Source organism: Aegilops tauschii, chromosome 6, assembly GCF_002575655.3.
Source record: "Aegilops tauschii subsp. strangulata cultivar AL8/78 chromosome 6, Aet v6.0, whole genome shotgun sequence".
NCBI lineage: Eukaryota > Viridiplantae > Streptophyta > Magnoliopsida > Poales > Poaceae > Aegilops > Aegilops tauschii.
In genome coordinates, this window is record NC_053040.3 from 64,551,603 (window position 1) to 64,568,770 (window position 17,168).

General features: G+C 45.5%; 1 long non-coding RNA gene across 1 annotated transcript; it reads right to left on the reverse strand.

Moving 5' to 3' along the window:
- Positions 1–731: 731 nt before the first annotated feature.
- LOC109758939 (uncharacterized) lies at positions 732–3,776 on the reverse strand. The gene is made up of 3 exons (XR_005759340.2): positions 3,544–3,776; positions 2,378–3,358; positions 732–1,152 (listed from the first exon to the last, which is right to left on the reverse strand). It is a non-coding gene; the product is annotated as an uncharacterized lncRNA (long non-coding RNA).
- Between the last annotated feature and the right edge of the window lie 13,392 nt (positions 3,777–17,168).

The following is a 17,168-nucleotide window of genomic DNA, read 5'->3' on the forward strand; positions in this document are numbered from 1 at the left end:
TCCTACTGGAGGAGGTCGGTTGTGTGTAAATTATGAAGGCCCACTAGGATTGTGTACGGTGGTGTGGGTGTGTTGTAACACCCTCGGTGGACGGTTCTTGTACCCTTTTTCTCCCTACTAGATCGTTGATGGCGCGCGTTGCCGCGCCCGTCTGTTTTTGCGATAGAATAATAATAGTATTCTTAAATATTATGCATAAATAAAGTGCGCAAAGACAGGTATTAATTTTGTGATTAAAATTTTAATCGTACAAAAAGTTATAAAGTACTTATTGCATTACTCAGCCATACTAAGTAATACATAGAACCAGAGAAACAACATTACGAATTAATGAAGTGATATCTGACATATCATACATCAAATTTTGGATGTATAGAACATAGAAGCACTAAGTAGTAATACCCTAGTATCATATATATAAACAACAACATAAAGTACGTGGACCATGCCTAAGGAAAACTGCATTATCGTCCCTACTATGTTGCTCTTTTTGCATTCAAGTGTTAAGTACATTTATACACAGAAGCTTAATCTAAAAGGTAGCTCGTAAGCCTAATTGCCTAACTTCGAATTCATGTATTGATTCTTTGTAGGTTGAAGTAATGTTGATATAATCTAATATATGGCATTAATATTTGTCCACATGTGATGGAATGGCAAATTCAGTTTCTCGAACTCATGCAAGGAAGTTCTTAACATCATACTGAATTATCAGCAACAAGTTATCCAAATTTGTAAAAGACCCACAATCAAGCATACTCTAGACATGGTCAATAATCATTTCTCCTTTGCAGGCTTTATACACACTATATACATGCCATTTGATCAGATAGGAAATGCATTAAGACTGTGGGAACAACTACGGCAACAGTCTGCTTACATTTCCACATATGGATTTACCACCTAAAGAAGCTGAAGGATATATACAACAACGATAATAGCCGGCAGTAGCATGGCATGAATCATTAAGAAAACATAAGCGTGGAACCCAAGCGACCATATTAACATATATTTGGATATTGGATAGGATATGACATTCCACTGAGCTATCCTGGCTAGCAATCATTGGGAATTCTTTGCCAAGGAATTCTGGAACCAGAAAAACCCAGATCCAGTCCCAAGGACTTGGCGATTGTACCTGCAACAAATTAACTGCGGCAAACATCATCAGCAAGCCAAAAATGATTACAAACACTATGTTACGAACAAAGCAAATACCCAAGAGCTGCTCGTCGCAAGACAATGGGATTGTAGGGAAGGAAAATCTACGCAAATTTGAAGATGAAAAGGCAAACCTCGTGGATAAGCATAACTCCTAGGATGTTATTGCCGGATGAAGAAGGCGTAACATGTACCACAAAGAGTAAGAAAAAACATTGTGTGATGATACTGCTGGTGATTGAGGATGCACCTCACAGATGGCGGACTCTGAAATAATAGAACTACTACTACACGATAGTAGGAATGGTTGCTAGAACACAAATAGTGAAGAATATTGTTGTGGCATCAATCCCCATTCATGTGAAGAGATCATGCAAAAAACGGACACAACAGAAATTCACAACATTCTAAGGCAAGCAACTTCTATTATGCACAGAATTCCAAGAACAAAAATGTCGTTTTCTTGAAGTACTCTTCTAGTGGAATATGGAATATCATTATGGAATTCCTTGCATCCACACAGGTGATAATTAATGGAATACCTCCTAGTCTGCTCAATTGATTTATAGCAGCTATAAAATAAGCTTGGTTGTTGGACCTAAATTTCTTTTAGTTCATAAGAGATAGACCATTTGTGCGACAATAAAAGTGAAAACATCAGTCCTTTGAACCATGAAAGTCGAATACCTTCTCTCTGCTCACATGGAGGTAGCAAAAAATAAATCGATGAAAAATAATAGTCTTATATAAAAAATTGCAGATAGAAACATGGATAAACAAACAATCCGTATAATCATTTTGTTGCCTCGACGACAAATGATAACCTCGATATTGAGCATCGTGCAGCTGCAATATTAAAATAAAGTAACACACACATAGACACGGAGCGCCAACATCCTCAGATGAGGTGAAGGCCTCCTGAACATAGGAGATGCAAGGACGGTGACACTGCTTACACATATGTTTTTATTGTATTTTTTAGGATACAGTACTTCGTATAGGGAACTTGTAAAAATCTCAAAAAAGAATTACCATGCGAGCATGGCTTCAGATAATGAAGCTTTAACATGTAAAACACAAATTTAGTAAGGGATCAACACTTGATTCTTTTCGAATTCAGTCTTATGTGTAGAAAGAAATTAAGAACTGATACAAGGAAAATATACCATCAACCTATGAACGTGCTATTGCTACCATTACAGTGAAGAAGACGTACATGATAGAAGAGCGCTGCTCGTTGTCCTCCTGCTTGCTTCTGCTCAGAGACCCAGGGGAAGGCAGAACAGCGTTTCTTTAAAAGGACCACTATCATATCTGGTGACTTGATTGCTGTCACTCTGGCTTTTGGCGTTTGCTAATGTTCCTCTTGCTGCCTTTTATTTTCTGTTTTTTCTCTTGCAATTTCCATTAGCTCGCTTGCCAGCTTTTCCTTTTCCTTCCGCAGAAGCTGTTCGAGCATGCAAATATGTCCAGCTAGATTCATTTCTGTGTCAGGATATTCCTCCTGAAGGTGCAGAAATAAGACACTCCGGTGCCACTTTGCCATCGAAATTTCAGATATGCCAAAGAATTGTTCATCCCTCATAAGAACCAATTTTTTTCGCAAGTAATGTGTTCAGAATGTTCATCGCATCTCTCGTCACCAAACACCTACAGTAAATACACACATCACATACAACTTATAAATATTCTCGATATTGAGGTCCGTAGTATTGTTCAGGATTGTTTCACACCATGACTCGGAACACAAAGAATTAAGATCATTTTTTAAATACAATCACTTCTCAGATTAAAGCAACCATTTATATGTGCAACCATCTTAAAAAAAAAAATCAAACTCAGAAGGTCTAAGAAAAGGTGCCTTAGTTGTAGCTCATCTGCCTCCACTAAGAATCCAACCTTACATTCCAGCTGCAATGCAATGACATCTATGATCAACTCTTCAAGATTGGCATCAAGGGTCCAAGCAGTGAAATATTGATGACCACCTCCAAGAGTAACAATATGTTTTCATATATAGGTTGAGAACTCTACAGCAAAGCTTGAGCCCCTGAAAAATATCAGATTTCTTACCCTTCAAATAAAATCCGACGCTACAAGTTAGACTGAAAGTCCATGCATCTTTACGCGTGACAGCTGACACCCGAAAATCCCCCATAGTTCTGCACCAACTGCGCAGCCTCCCACCATTCCAAACCTGCAGCGACATCGCAAATAACCACCACTGTCGTGGGAATCACACACACGCGCACGCACACACATGAACCCATGGAATTGCCGCTCGATCATTCAAGGTGCGTAACCTCGTCCTAATCGAAGATGGAAAGGGAAACGGGGGAAGCGAGAGAGGGAGAGGGAAAGACATCGAGATCGAGATCATACGTGGCCTTCGAACATCGCCGAAGTCGAGGGGCGGCCGACGGCGTCCTGTGCGCCTTGTTTGAGCTCGACTCGTCATCCCTTCATCGTCTGTTTCTCATCTCTCATCTACTCTCCCCTTCGATTCGACCAACACAGAGCAACATGGAGGCGGCGGTGGGAAGGATCGAGGAGGAGATAGTTGTGCGCTCTCTCTGGACGGCGGCGGACCTAGGTTACCCGGGGTCGGCTGCGAGCTAAAGAGACCCGAGCGTCCAGTGTTTTGGGTTCTCCACTTTTGCTCTGGACGGGATCAGAGTACAGGCCCAGTAGGCCCAATTGAATCTACGATGGCCAAAAAACCACGGGAGCAGCGGCCCGAGAAGGCTAGCGCTCGTCATGAAGCCTGCACGCGCGATTTGGATGCAATTAAGAGCAAATCCGACGGCCAAAAACGATTAAAAGTGACGATCCAACGATTAAAAATGCTGATGGTCTGAGAGGGCTGGGAAGGTGCTCAGTTTTAATATATCTATATCTAAATGCCTTAAAAGCAAAAGTTTTCATGATGTCACGTGTGAGCAATTCATTATCCTCGACATAAAATGCCAGAATGCAGGTCACTCCGATGAAAGAATTTTGCTTCTCAAAGTGCCTTCGGAGTCTTGAAAAAAACAATGTTATCTTGAACAAAGAACTCTATGTTGTGGGCCAGATAGACCCCAAATCACAGGGTTCGGCTCACCTGCAGGGTTCCCAGCAGGGATTATTATGCAGGGCCAATTAACGAGTGCCACGTGTCCATATGGGCCAACAACTACAATTAATTTTGATTAATTTTGTTTCCTGCTGTTTCATCATCCGGTATCTGCGCTGAAGAAATAAAGAGGTTGGCTGTGCTTGCTCGGCCGCCGGCAATGTAGCTGGGTCGTCTACTACCAATCGAGGACTACCCTGCGTCATTATTTTTCAGTCTGGTGGAGCGCCGCCGTCTTTATCTCCTGTTTTGGCGAGATTACAGTCTAAATGATCTCTATCACAACGAGCAAACGACCACAGAAGCGCGGCCATGGCAGTCTGTACGGCGACCACGCGGTACCTGTACTGCCGGCCGCTCCAGCTCTGCACCAACGAAAATCAGTTCATCGTTTCATCCTTTTTTTCGATCGGCGCCAAATTAAAAGAGGTTCAGTCTTGACTGCGGTATTATTGGATCATTGACGGAGGATGCGAGGCAGGCACGTCTTCAACGGTGGTGTGCGTGTGCGTAAGCTCGGGCACGATGGGCGCCGGCGGGCCGAACGACTCCGACGAGGGAACATGCGCTTTCTTCTTGCCCCTCTGCTTTTTCTGCTTGTGCTTGGTCGCTCGTGGATGAGGCCTAGGACGCGGCCAGCACGGCAGGTGGTTCGGCCACCGGCGGGGGCGTCGCCATGGGATGCAGCACTGCGGGAGCCTCGGCTAGGGCGGCCGCCGGCATCCACGATTGGAGACACTACGCCCAGCGGTGTCGCGGGCCGACGAATCAAAACCCATCGGTGCTAGCACCCAGTCTCTTGGCGAGGAAGGATCGAAGGAGCAGGAAACAAAATTAATCAAAGATAATTGTAGTTGTTGGCCCACAGGGACACACGGCACTCATTTATTGGCCCTGCACAATAATCCCTGCTGGGAACCCTGCAGGTGAGCCGAACCCCAAATCACATGTTCAGAGGGATCATGTATTGTAGTCTCTTCGCTTCATGTAAATCAAGACCAACGAGCTATCATCTTGATTTGTCAATTATCGTACACCTCAAATACCTGAAAACTATTTTTGGTTAGTTGACCAATTAATATACTTGGGGAGTGGTCAGAGATTTTTTTTTGGTGGTAACTTTGCAGATTTTGTGAGGTTCCCCGTTGTAACAGTGTCATATTTTGGCGCAATTGATATGGTACAGTTGGTAGAAGTAGGAAACATATTGCACATGACATATCCACCTTATCTATAAGAATTGAAGATGGTGTCATAAATCAGGGAAAGAGTAGTTGCTTTACTTAAGCTACCTTCAGAAATGGAGGCACCACTGTATGAACATTCTCCATGTTAGTAGATTCTTTTACACGAATCACAATTGAACAAATTGGGGACAAATCAAGCATATGGTACTTGAAAATGTATTCCTGAGCAAGAAAAAGTCATATAGAATAATAGAAGTCAGATTCACAGAGTCTCGTGGCTTCTAGAGGGTGTTTCGATCATTTACTGCTAAGGTATGTCCGACCCATATATGTACAAGTTACATCAGGATTATAGATTTATATAACGATATTAAGCAAGACAGGCCATAAAATTTAATCAAAATCATGCCAATTTGATTCTGTTTTTTTCTTGGGGGTAGGGGAAGGGGGGGTTCTGTTTTGACGTCTTGATTTGGTGGGATTTGACCTGTTTTGGTCCTTAATTTTGTTTGGATTGCCTATTTGCAAGAACATATTTTTAGAAGAGAGGAAAACACTCGGCCTTTACATCGACTGATGCACACAATCATCCATTAATTATTGCAATGTTTATAAGATCTGATACAAATGTAATGAAAACAAAAGGCGCACATGACAGCCCATAAGACAAGAACTAAATATGTGCAGGAAATAAATGAACCCTCGTGTATAACATATCCTACTGTTGGGTTTACTGTCAAAAAAATTCCTACTGTTGGGTTGCCACCCAAATCTCCCATTGGTTGAACCCAAAGACTCTGGATGCCCACTCATCCTTATGGGTCCAAGTGACAGCCTTGAAGATAACATGCGAGTATCAATGTTCCGCATCGTGGCGTGATGGTAAGCACAGGTTGCCGAATTATTATCTGCATCCAGTTGTTTTGTACTCTTCTCTAGTCGCGCACCACAGAGGAGGCCTGGTCCGGAATACCATCGAGCGTAATCACTACTGCTACCTGATCAGACTCCTTGGCTTTTTTTACTGGATCTAAAGATGGTGAAACTTGTTGGGGTGGGTTCAATATGGCACCGACTTTCACTGGTGGCGCACAAAGAGTAGAACCCGCTAATCCAAGCGAGCTTTCAAATATTTGCCACATTCATTCGCGGTAAGTGGCAGGTGGGCGCATGGTGGCGATAGATCTTGCTGCCACATGCATGCCACAACCTAGAAAAGATAGTGGCGACACGTACTCCGTGGGCAAGTCTGATCAAGTTCTAGACCCAGCATAAGCTGTGTTGGGAACTGTAGCATAATTTAAAATTTTCCTACGCTCACCAAGATGCATCTATGGAGTCTACTAGCAACGAAGGGAAAGGAGTGGATCTACATACCCTTGTAGATCGCGAGCGGAAGCGTTCCAATGAACGTGGATGACGGAGTCGTACTCGCCGTGATCCAAATCACCGATGACCGAGTGCCGAACGTACGGCACCTCCGCGTTCAACACACGTACGGTGCAGCGACGTCTCCTCCTTCTTGATCCAGCAAGGGGGGAGGAGAGGTTGATGGAGATCCAACAGCACGACGGCGTGGTGGTGGATGTAGCGGGTCTCCGGCAGGGCTTCGCCGAGCTTCTGCGAGAGAGAGAGAGAGGTGTTGCAGGGGAGGAGGGAGGCGCCCAAGGCTTAGATGATGCTGCCCTCCCTTCCCCCCACTATATATAGGGCCAAGGGAGAGGGGGGGCGCAGCCTTACCCCTTCCTCCAAGGAAGGGTGCGGCCAGGGGGGAGTCCTTCCCCCCCAAGGCACCTCGGAGGTGCCTTCCCCCTTTAGGACTCTCCCTTCTTTCTTATCTCTTGCGCATGGGCCTCTTGGGGCTGGTGCCCTTGGCCCATATAGGCCAAGGCGCACCCCTTACAGCCCATGTGGCCCCCCGGGGCTGGTGGACCCCCTTGGTGGACCCCCGGACCCCTTTCGGCACTCCCGGTACAATACCGATAAAGTGCGAAACTTTTCCGGCAACCAAAATAAGACTTCCCATATATAAATCTTTACCTCCGGACCATTCCGGAACCTCTCGTGACGTCCGGGATCTCATCCAGGACTCCGAACAACTTTCGGGTTTCCGCATACATATATCTCTACAACCCTAGCGTCACCGGACCTTAAGTGTGTAGACCCTACGGGTTCGGGAGACATGCAGACATGACCGAGACGCCTCTCCGGTCAATAACCAACAGCGGGATATGGATACCCATGTTGGCTCCCACATGTTCCACGATGATATCATCGGATGAACCACGGTGTCGAGGATTCAATCAATCCCGTATACAATTCCCTTTGTCAATCGGTATGTTACTTGCCCGAGATTCGATCGTCGGTATCCCAATACCTTGTTCAATCTCGTTACCGGCAAGTCTCTTTACTCGTACCGCAATGCATGATCCCATGACTAACGCCTTAGTCACATTGAGCTCATTATGATGATGCATTACCGAGTGGGCCCAGAGATACCTCTCCGTCACACGGAGTGACAAATCCCAGTCTCGATCCGTGCCAACCCAACAGACACTTTCGGAGATACCCGTAGTGCACCTTTATAGTCACCCAGTTACGTTGTGACGTTTGGCACACCCAAAGCACTCCTACGGTATCCGGGAGTTGCACGATCTCATGGTCTAAGGAAAAGATACTTGACATTGGAAAAGCTCTAGCAAACGAAACTACACGATCTTTTATGCTATGCTTACGATTGGGTCTTGTCCATCACATCATTCTCCTAATGATGTGATCCCGTTATCAATGACATCCAATGTCCATAGTCAGGAAACCATGACTATCTGTTGATCAACGAGCTAGTCAACTAGAGGCTTACTAGGGACACTTTGTGGTCTATGTATTCACACATGTATTACGATTTCCGGACAATACAATTATAGCATGAATAATAGACTATTATCATGAACACATAAATATAATAATAACCATTTATTATTGCCTCTAGGGCATATTTCCAACAGTCTCCCACTTGCACTAGAGTCAATAATCTAGTTACATTGTGATGAATCGAACACCCATTGCGTCCTGGTGTTGATCATGTTTTGCTCTAGGGAGAGGTTTAGTCAACGGATCTGCTACATTCAGGTCCGTATGTACTTTACAAATATCTATGTCTCCATTTTGAACACTTTCACGAATGGAGTTGAAGCGACGCTTGATATGCCTGGTCTTCCTGTGAAACCTGGGCTCCTTCGCAAGGGCAATAGCTCCAGTGTTGTCACAGAAGAGAGTCATCGGGCCCGACGCATTGGGAATCACCCCTAGGTCGGTAATGAACTCCTTCATCCAGACTGCTTCCTGTGCTGCCTCCGAGGCTGCCATGTATTCCGCTTCACATGTAGATCCCGCCACGACGCTCTGCTTGCAACTGCACCAGCTTACTGCTCCTCTATTCAAAATATACACGTATCCAGTCTGTGACTTCGAGTCATCCAGATCTGTGTCGAAGCTAGCGTCGACGTAACCCTTTACGACGAGCTCTTCGTCACCTCCATAAACGAGAAACATATCCTTAGTCCTTTTCAGGTACTTCAGGATATTCTTGACCGCTGTCCAGTGTTCCTTGCCGGGATTACTTTGGTACCTTCCTACCAAACTTACGGCAAGGTTTACATCAGGTCTGGTACACAGCATGGCATACATGATAGACCCTATGGCCGAGGCATAGGGGATGACACTCATCTCTTCTATATCTGCTGCCGTGGTCGGGCATTGAGCCGTGCTCAATTGCACACCTTGCAATACAGGCAAGAACCCCTTCTTGGACTGATCCATATTGAACTTCTTCAATATCTTGTCAAGGTATGTACTCTGTGAAAGACCAATGAGGCGTCTTGATCTATCTCTATAGATCTTGATGCCTAATATATAAGCAGCTTCTCCAAGGTCCTTCATTGAAAAACACTTATTCAAATAGGCCTTTATACTTTCCAAGAATTCTATATCATTTCCCATCAATAGTATGTCATCCACATATAATATGAGAAATGCTACAGAGCTCCCACTCACTTTCTTGTAAACACAGGCTTCTCCATAAGTCTGTGTAAACCCAAACGCTTTGATCATCTCATCAAAGCGAATGTTCCAACTCCGAGATGCTTGCACCAGCCCATAGATTGAGCGTTGGAGCTTGCATACTTTGTTAGCATTCTTAGGATCGACAAAACCTTCCGGCTGCATCATATACAACTCTTCCTTAAGGAAGCCGTTAAGGAATGCCGTTTTGACGTCCATCTGCCATATCTCATAATCATAGTATGCGGCAATTGCTAACATGATTCGGACGGACTTCAGCTTCGCTACTGGTGAGAAAGTCTCATCGTAGTCAACCCCTTGAACTTGCCGATAACCCTTAGCGACAAGTCGAGCTTTGTAGATGGTCACATTACCATCTGCGTCCGTCTTCTTCTTAAAGATCCATTTGTTTTCTATGGCTCGCCGCTCATCGGGCAAGTCAGTCAAAGTCCATACTTTGTTTTCATACATGGATTCTATCTCGGATTTCATGGCTTCTAGCCATTTGTCGGAATCCGGGCCCGCCATCGCTTCTTCATAGTTCGAAGGTTCACCGTTGTCTAACAACATGATTTCCAGGACAGGGTTGCCGTACCACTCTGGTGCGGAACGTGTCCTTGTGGACCTACGAAGTTCAGCAACTTGATCTGAAGCTTCATGATCATCATCATTAACTTCCTCCCCAGTCGGTGTAGGCACCACAGGAACATTTTCCCGCGCTGCGCTACTTTCCGGTTCGGAAGGGGTGACTATCACCTCATCAAGCTCCACTTTCCTCCCACTCAATTCTTTCGAGAGAAACTCCTTCTCTAGAAAGGACCCGTTCTTGGCAACGAAGATCTTGCCTTCGGATCTGAGGTAGAAGGTATACCCAATAGTTTCCTTAGGGTATCCTATGAAGACGCATTTTTTCGATTTGGGTTCGAGCTTTTCAGGTTGAAGTTTCTTGACATAAGCATCGCATCCCCAAACTTTTAGAAACGACAGCTTAGGTTTCTTCCCAAACCATAATTCATACGGTGTCGTCTCAACGGATTTAGACGGTGCCCTATTTAAAGTGAATGCGGCAGTCTCTAAAGCATAGCCCCAAAATGAGAGCGGTAAATCGGTAAGAGACATCATAGATCGCACCATATCCAATAGAGTGCGATTACGACGTTCGGACACACCATTTTTCTGAGGTGTTCCAGGCGGCGTGAGTTGTGAAACTATTCCACATTTCCTTAAGTGTGCACCAAACTCGTGACTTAAATATTCTCCACCACGATCTGATCGTAAGAATTTTATTTTCCTGTCACGTTGATTCTCGACTTCACTCTGAAATTCCTTGAACTTTTCAAAGGTTTCAGACTTGTGTTTCATTAGGTAGACATATCCATATCTACTTAAATCATCAGTGAGAGTGAGAACATAACGATATCCTCCGCGAGCCTCAACACTCATTGGACCGCACACATCGGTATGTATGATTTCCAATAAGTTGGTTGCTCGCTCCATTGTTCCGGAGAACGGAGTCTTGGTCATCTTACCCATGAGGCATGGTTCGCACGTGTAAAATGATTCGTAATCAAGAGACTCCAAAAGTCCATCTGCATGGAGCTTCTTCATGCGCTTGACACCAATGTGACCAAGGCGGCAGTGCCACAAGTATGTGGGACTATCGTCATCAACTTTACATCTTTTGGTATTCACACTATGAACATGTGTAACATCACGTTCGAGATTCATCAAAAATAAACCACTGACCAGCGGGGCATGACCATAAAACATATCTCTCAAATAAATAGAACAACCATTATTCTCGGATTTAAATGAGTAGCCATCTCGAATTAAACGAGATCCAGATACAATGTTAATGCTCAAAGCTGGCACTAAATAACAATTATTGAGGTTTAAAACTAATCCCGTAGGGAGATGCAGAGGTAGCGTGCCGGCGGCGATCACATCGACCTTGGAACCATTCCCGACGCGCATCGTCACCTCGTCCTTCGCCAGTCTCCGTTTATTCCGTAGTTCCTGTTTTGAGTTACAAATATGAGCAACCGCACCGGTATCAAATACCCAGGAGCTACTACGAGTACTGGTAAGGTACACATCAATTACTAGTATATCACATATACCTTGGGTGTTGCCGGCCTTCTTCTTGTCCGCTAAGTATTTGGGGCTGTTCCGCTTCCAGTGACCACTTCCCTTGCAATAAAAGCACTCAGTCTCGGGTTTGGGTCCATTCTTTGACTTCTTCCCGGTAACTGGCTTACCGGGCGCGGCAACTCCCTTGCCGTCCTTCTTGAAGTTCTTCTTACCCTTGCCCTTCTTGAACTTAGTGGTTTTATTCACCATCAACACTTGATGTTCTTTTCTGATCTCTACCTCAGCTGATTTCAGCATTGAATATACCTCGGGAATGGTCTTTTCCATCCCCTGCATATTGTAGTTCATCACAAAGCTCTTGTAGCTTGGTGGAAGCGACCGGAGGATTCTGTCAATGACCGCGTCATCCGGGAGATTAACTCCCAGCTGAGACAAGCGGTTGTGCAACCCAGACATTCTGAGTATGTGCTCACTAACAGAACTATTCTCCTCCATTTTACAGCTGAAGAACTTGTCGGAGACATCATATCTCTCGACCCGGGCATGAGCTTGAAAAACCAGTTTCAGCTCCTCGAACATCTCATATGCTCCATGTTTCTCAAAACGCTTTTGGAGACCCGGTTCTAAGCTGTAAAGCATGCCGCACTGAACGAGGGAGTAATCATCAGCACGCTGCTGCCAAGCGTTCATAACGTCTTGGTTCTCAGGGATTGGTGCTTCACCTAGCGGTGCTTCTAAGACATAATCTTTCTTGGCTGCTATGAGGATGATCCTCAGGTTCCGGACCCAGTCCGTATAGTTGCTGCCATCATCTTTCAGCTTGGTTTTCTCTAGGAATGCGTTGAAATTGAGGACAACGTGGGCCATTTGATCTACAATACATAGTGTAAAGATTTAGACTAAGTTCATGATAATTAAGTTCATATAATCAAATTATTTAATGAACTCCCACTCAGATAGACATCCCTCTAGTCATCTAAGTGAAACATGATCCGAATTCGACTAGGCCGTGTCCGATCATCACGTGAGACGGACTAGTCAAGATCGGTGAACATCTCCATGTTGATCGTATCTTCTATACGACTCATGCTCGACCTTTCGGTCCTCCGTGTTCCGAGGCCATGTCTGTACATGCTAGGCTCGTCAAGTGAACCTAAGTGTATTGCGTGTGTTCCGAGGCCATGTCTGTACATGCTAGGCTCGTCAACACCCGTTGTATTCGAACGTTAGAATCTATCACACCCGATCATCACGTGGTGCTTCGAAACAACGAACCTTCGCAACGGTGCACAGTCAGGGTGAACACTTTCTTGAAATTATTATAAGGGATCATCCTATTTGCTACCGTCGTTCTAAGCAAATAAGATGCAAAAACATGATAAACATCACATGCAATCAAATAGTGACATGATATGGCCAATATCATCATGCTCCTTTGATCTCCATCTTCGGGGCACCATGATCATCTTTGTCACCGGCATGACACCATGATCTCCATCATCATGATCTCCATCATTGTGTCTTCATGAAGTCGTCACGCCAACGATTACTTCTACTTGTATGGCTAACGCGTTTAGCAACAAAGTAAAGTAAATTACATGGCGTTATTCAATGACACGCAGGTCATGCAAAATAATAAAGACAACTCCTATGGCTCCTGCCGGTTGTCATACTCATCGACATGCAAGTCGTGATTCCTATTACAAGAATAGATCAATCTCATACATCACATATATCATTCATCACATCTTCTGGCCATATCACATCACATAGCACTTGCTGCAAAAACAAGTTAGACGTCCTCTAATTGTTGTTGCAAGTTTTTACGTGGTTTGTAGGTTTCTAGCAAGAACGTTTCTTACCTACGTATGACCACAACGTGATTTGCCAATTTCTATTTACCCTTCATAAGGACCCTTTTCATCGAATCCGTTCCGACTAAAGTAGGAGAGACAGACACCCGCTAGCCACCTTATGCAACTAGTGCATGTCAGTCGGTGGAACCAGTCTCACGTAAGCGTACGTGTAAGGTCGGTCCGGGCCGCTTCATCCTACAATGCCGCCGAAACAAGAAACGACTAGTAGCGGCAAGAAGAATTGGCAACATCAACGCCCACAACTTCTTTGTGTTCTACTCGTGCATAGTAACTACGCATAGGCCTGGCTCATGATGCCACTGTTGGGAACTGTAGCATAATTTAAAATTTTCCTACGCTCACCAAGATGCATCTATGGAGTCTACTAGCAACGAAGGGAAAGGAGTGGATCTACATACCCTTGTAGATTGCGAGCGGAAGCGTTCCAATGAACGTGGATGACGGAGTCGTACTCGCCGTGATCCAAATCACCGATGACCGAGTGCCGAACGTACGTCACCTCCGCGTTCAACACACGTACGGTGCAGCGACGTCTCCTCCTTCTTGATCCAGCAAGGGGGGAGGAGAGGTTGATGGAGATCCAACAGCACGACGGCGTGGTGGTGGATGTAGCGGGTCTCCGGCAGGGCTTCGCCGAGCTTCTGCGAGAGAGAGAGAGAGAGGTGTTGCAGGGGAGGAGGGAGGCGCCCAAGGCTTAGATGATGCTGCCCTCCCTTCCCCCCACTATATATAGGGCCAAGGGAGAGGGGGGGGCGCAGCCTTACCCCTTCCTCCAAGGAAGGGTGCGGCCAGGGGGGAGTCCTTCCCCCCCAAGGCACCTCGGAGGTGCCTTCCCCCTTTAGGACTCTCCCTTCTTTCTTATCTCTTGCGCATGGGCCTCTTGGGGCTGGTGCCCTTGGCCCATATAGGCCAAGGCGCACCCCTTACAGCCCATGTGGCCCCCCGGGGCTGGTGGACCCCCGGACCCCTTTCGGCACTCCCGGTACAATACCGATAAAGTGCGAAACTTTTCCGGCAACCAAAATAAGACTTCCCATATATAAATCTTTACCTCCGGACCATTCCGGAACCTCTCGTGACGTCCGGGATCTCATCCGGGACTCCGAACAACTTTCGGGTTTCCGCATACATATATCTCTACAACCCTAGCGTCACCGGACCTTAAGTGTGTAGACCCTACGGGTTCGGGAGACATGCAGACATGACCGAGACGCCTCTCCGGTCAATAACCAACAGCGGGATCTAGATACCCATGTTGGCTCCCACATGTTCCACGATGATATCATCGGATGAACCACGGTGTCGAGGATTCAATCAATCCCGTATACAATTCCCTTTGTCAATCGGTATGTTACTTGCCCGAGATTCGATCGTCGGTATCCCAATACCTTGTTCAATCTCGTTACCGGCAAGTCTCTTTACTCGTACCGCAATGCATGATCCCGTGACTAACGCCTTAGTCACATTGAGCTCATTATGATGATGCATTACCGAGTGGGCCCAGAGATACCTCTCCGTCACACGGAGTGACAAATCCCAGTCTCGATCCGTGCCAACCCAACAGACACTTTCGGAGATACCCGTAGTGCACCTTTATAGTCACCCAGTTACGTTGTGACGTTTGGCACACCCAAAGCACTCCTACGGTATCCGGGAGTTGCACGATCTCATGGTCTAAGGAAAAGATACTTGACATTGGAAAAGCTCTAGCAAACGAAACTACACGATCTTTTATGCTATGCTTACGATTGGGTCTTGTCCATCACATCATTCTCCTAATGATGTGATCCCGTTATCAATGACATCCAATGTCCATAGTCAGGAAACCATGACTATCTGTTGATCAACGAGCTAGTCAACTAGAGGCTTACTAGGGACACTTTGTGGTCTATGTATTCACACATGTATTACGATTTCCGGACAATACAATTATAGCATGAATAATAGACTATTATCATGAACACAGAAATATAATAATAACCATTTATTATTGCCTCTAGGGCATATTTCCAACAGTCTCCCACTTGCACTAGAGTCAATAATCTAGTTACATTGTGATGAATCGAACACCCATTGCGTCCTGGTGTTGATCATGTTTTGCTCTAGGGAGAGGTTTAGTCAACGGATCTGCTACATTCAGGTCCGTATGTACTTTACAAATATCTATGTCTCCATTTTGAATACTTTCACGAATGGAGTTGAAGCGACGCTTGATATGCCTGGTCTTCCTGTGAAACCTGGGCTCCTTCGCAAGGGCAATAGCTCCAGTGTTGTCACAGAAGAGAGTCATCGGGCCCGACGCATTGGGAATCACCCCTAGGTCGGTAATGAACTCCTTCATCCAGACTGCTTCCTGTGCTGCCTCCGAGGCTGCCTCTAGGGCATATTTCCAACAAGCTGGGCACCCATCCGAAAAGACGTTGGCCCAACTAGAATCAGTGACGGGTACACGCGCGACCCAGAAAAAGTGGTATGCAAGACAAGACTTTATAACTGCTAATTAGCAGACTAACCAGGGCGAGCCGATTGGCAACCAACTAGCTGCATGTGTTGCACGGCATTGTGTGGTCGCCATGGACAATATACATGGTGATATTGGCTAGTTCGTGCTAGACTAAATAGGAAATTATTTTATTTCCTTTGTAAACCAGCTAGAGTAAAATTGTAAAAGTACCAAATCATTTGAAATTTGGAATGCTAATGAGTCTGGTCTTAATCTAACCAATGGCACGACCCCAAGTGCAATATCAATCGTTATCGTCCCCTACTCGCCATAGCAAAAGCCAGTAAGGAAGCCACACTGACAAATCGGCGAAGAGAGACGAAGGATGCACGCGTCTAGCCTTGCTCTCTCGACTTCTTTCTTGATGCCGTTGTTCGCTTGTTTGTTTTCAAATGCGAGGTGGGTACATGCAAACGGAATCCAGCGTGGGGCGCCGATGCTTCCCGCGGGTTCCTGTATTGTGTGGCATTCTAGTGGGTAGGCGGAGATCGAAGCAGCTGATCGACCGCAGCCGTCACGGTTGACAAAACATGTCGGGCGAAAATCTCTGGCTCCTCTGGCTTGAACTCCGGATGTCCCTTGCAAGGCAGTAGGGGTTTCCACGAGGCGGCGTAGTAATTAGTACCTGATTATCCATGGACAAATCCTGATGACTTCTATGCCTATTATATTTTGAATCATTATTGCACAGAGAAACAACACATAACGCATCCAATGTCATTGGATATTCCAAAATCATTATTGCACAGAGAAACAACACATAACGCATCCAATGTCATTGGATATTCCAAAATAGAAAAGTAAAATGAGAAATAAGGTGGTATTCAAGGTGCTCCTTATAAAGGGCTCGGATGGTAGGAGCCGATATGAATTCGTTCATCCTCTTCTGAGAATCTTTTTTTTTTGAATTTCAGTACAGACACAAGCGTTCATATACAGGCGCATGCACTCACCCCTATGAACGCACGCACGCACACCCTACTCCTATGAGCACCTCTGAAAGACTAATCCGGCATATCATTTCGAGATTTACGAAGTCACTGTAGGTGCCTCGTCGTCGACGGGAACGTCTCCTCCCACTGAATGCGCATCGCCGGAAATCCTAAAATAAATCCAGAAATAAATGCGAGTACCAGGATTTGAACCCTGGTGGGCTGGGGATACCACAGTCCCTC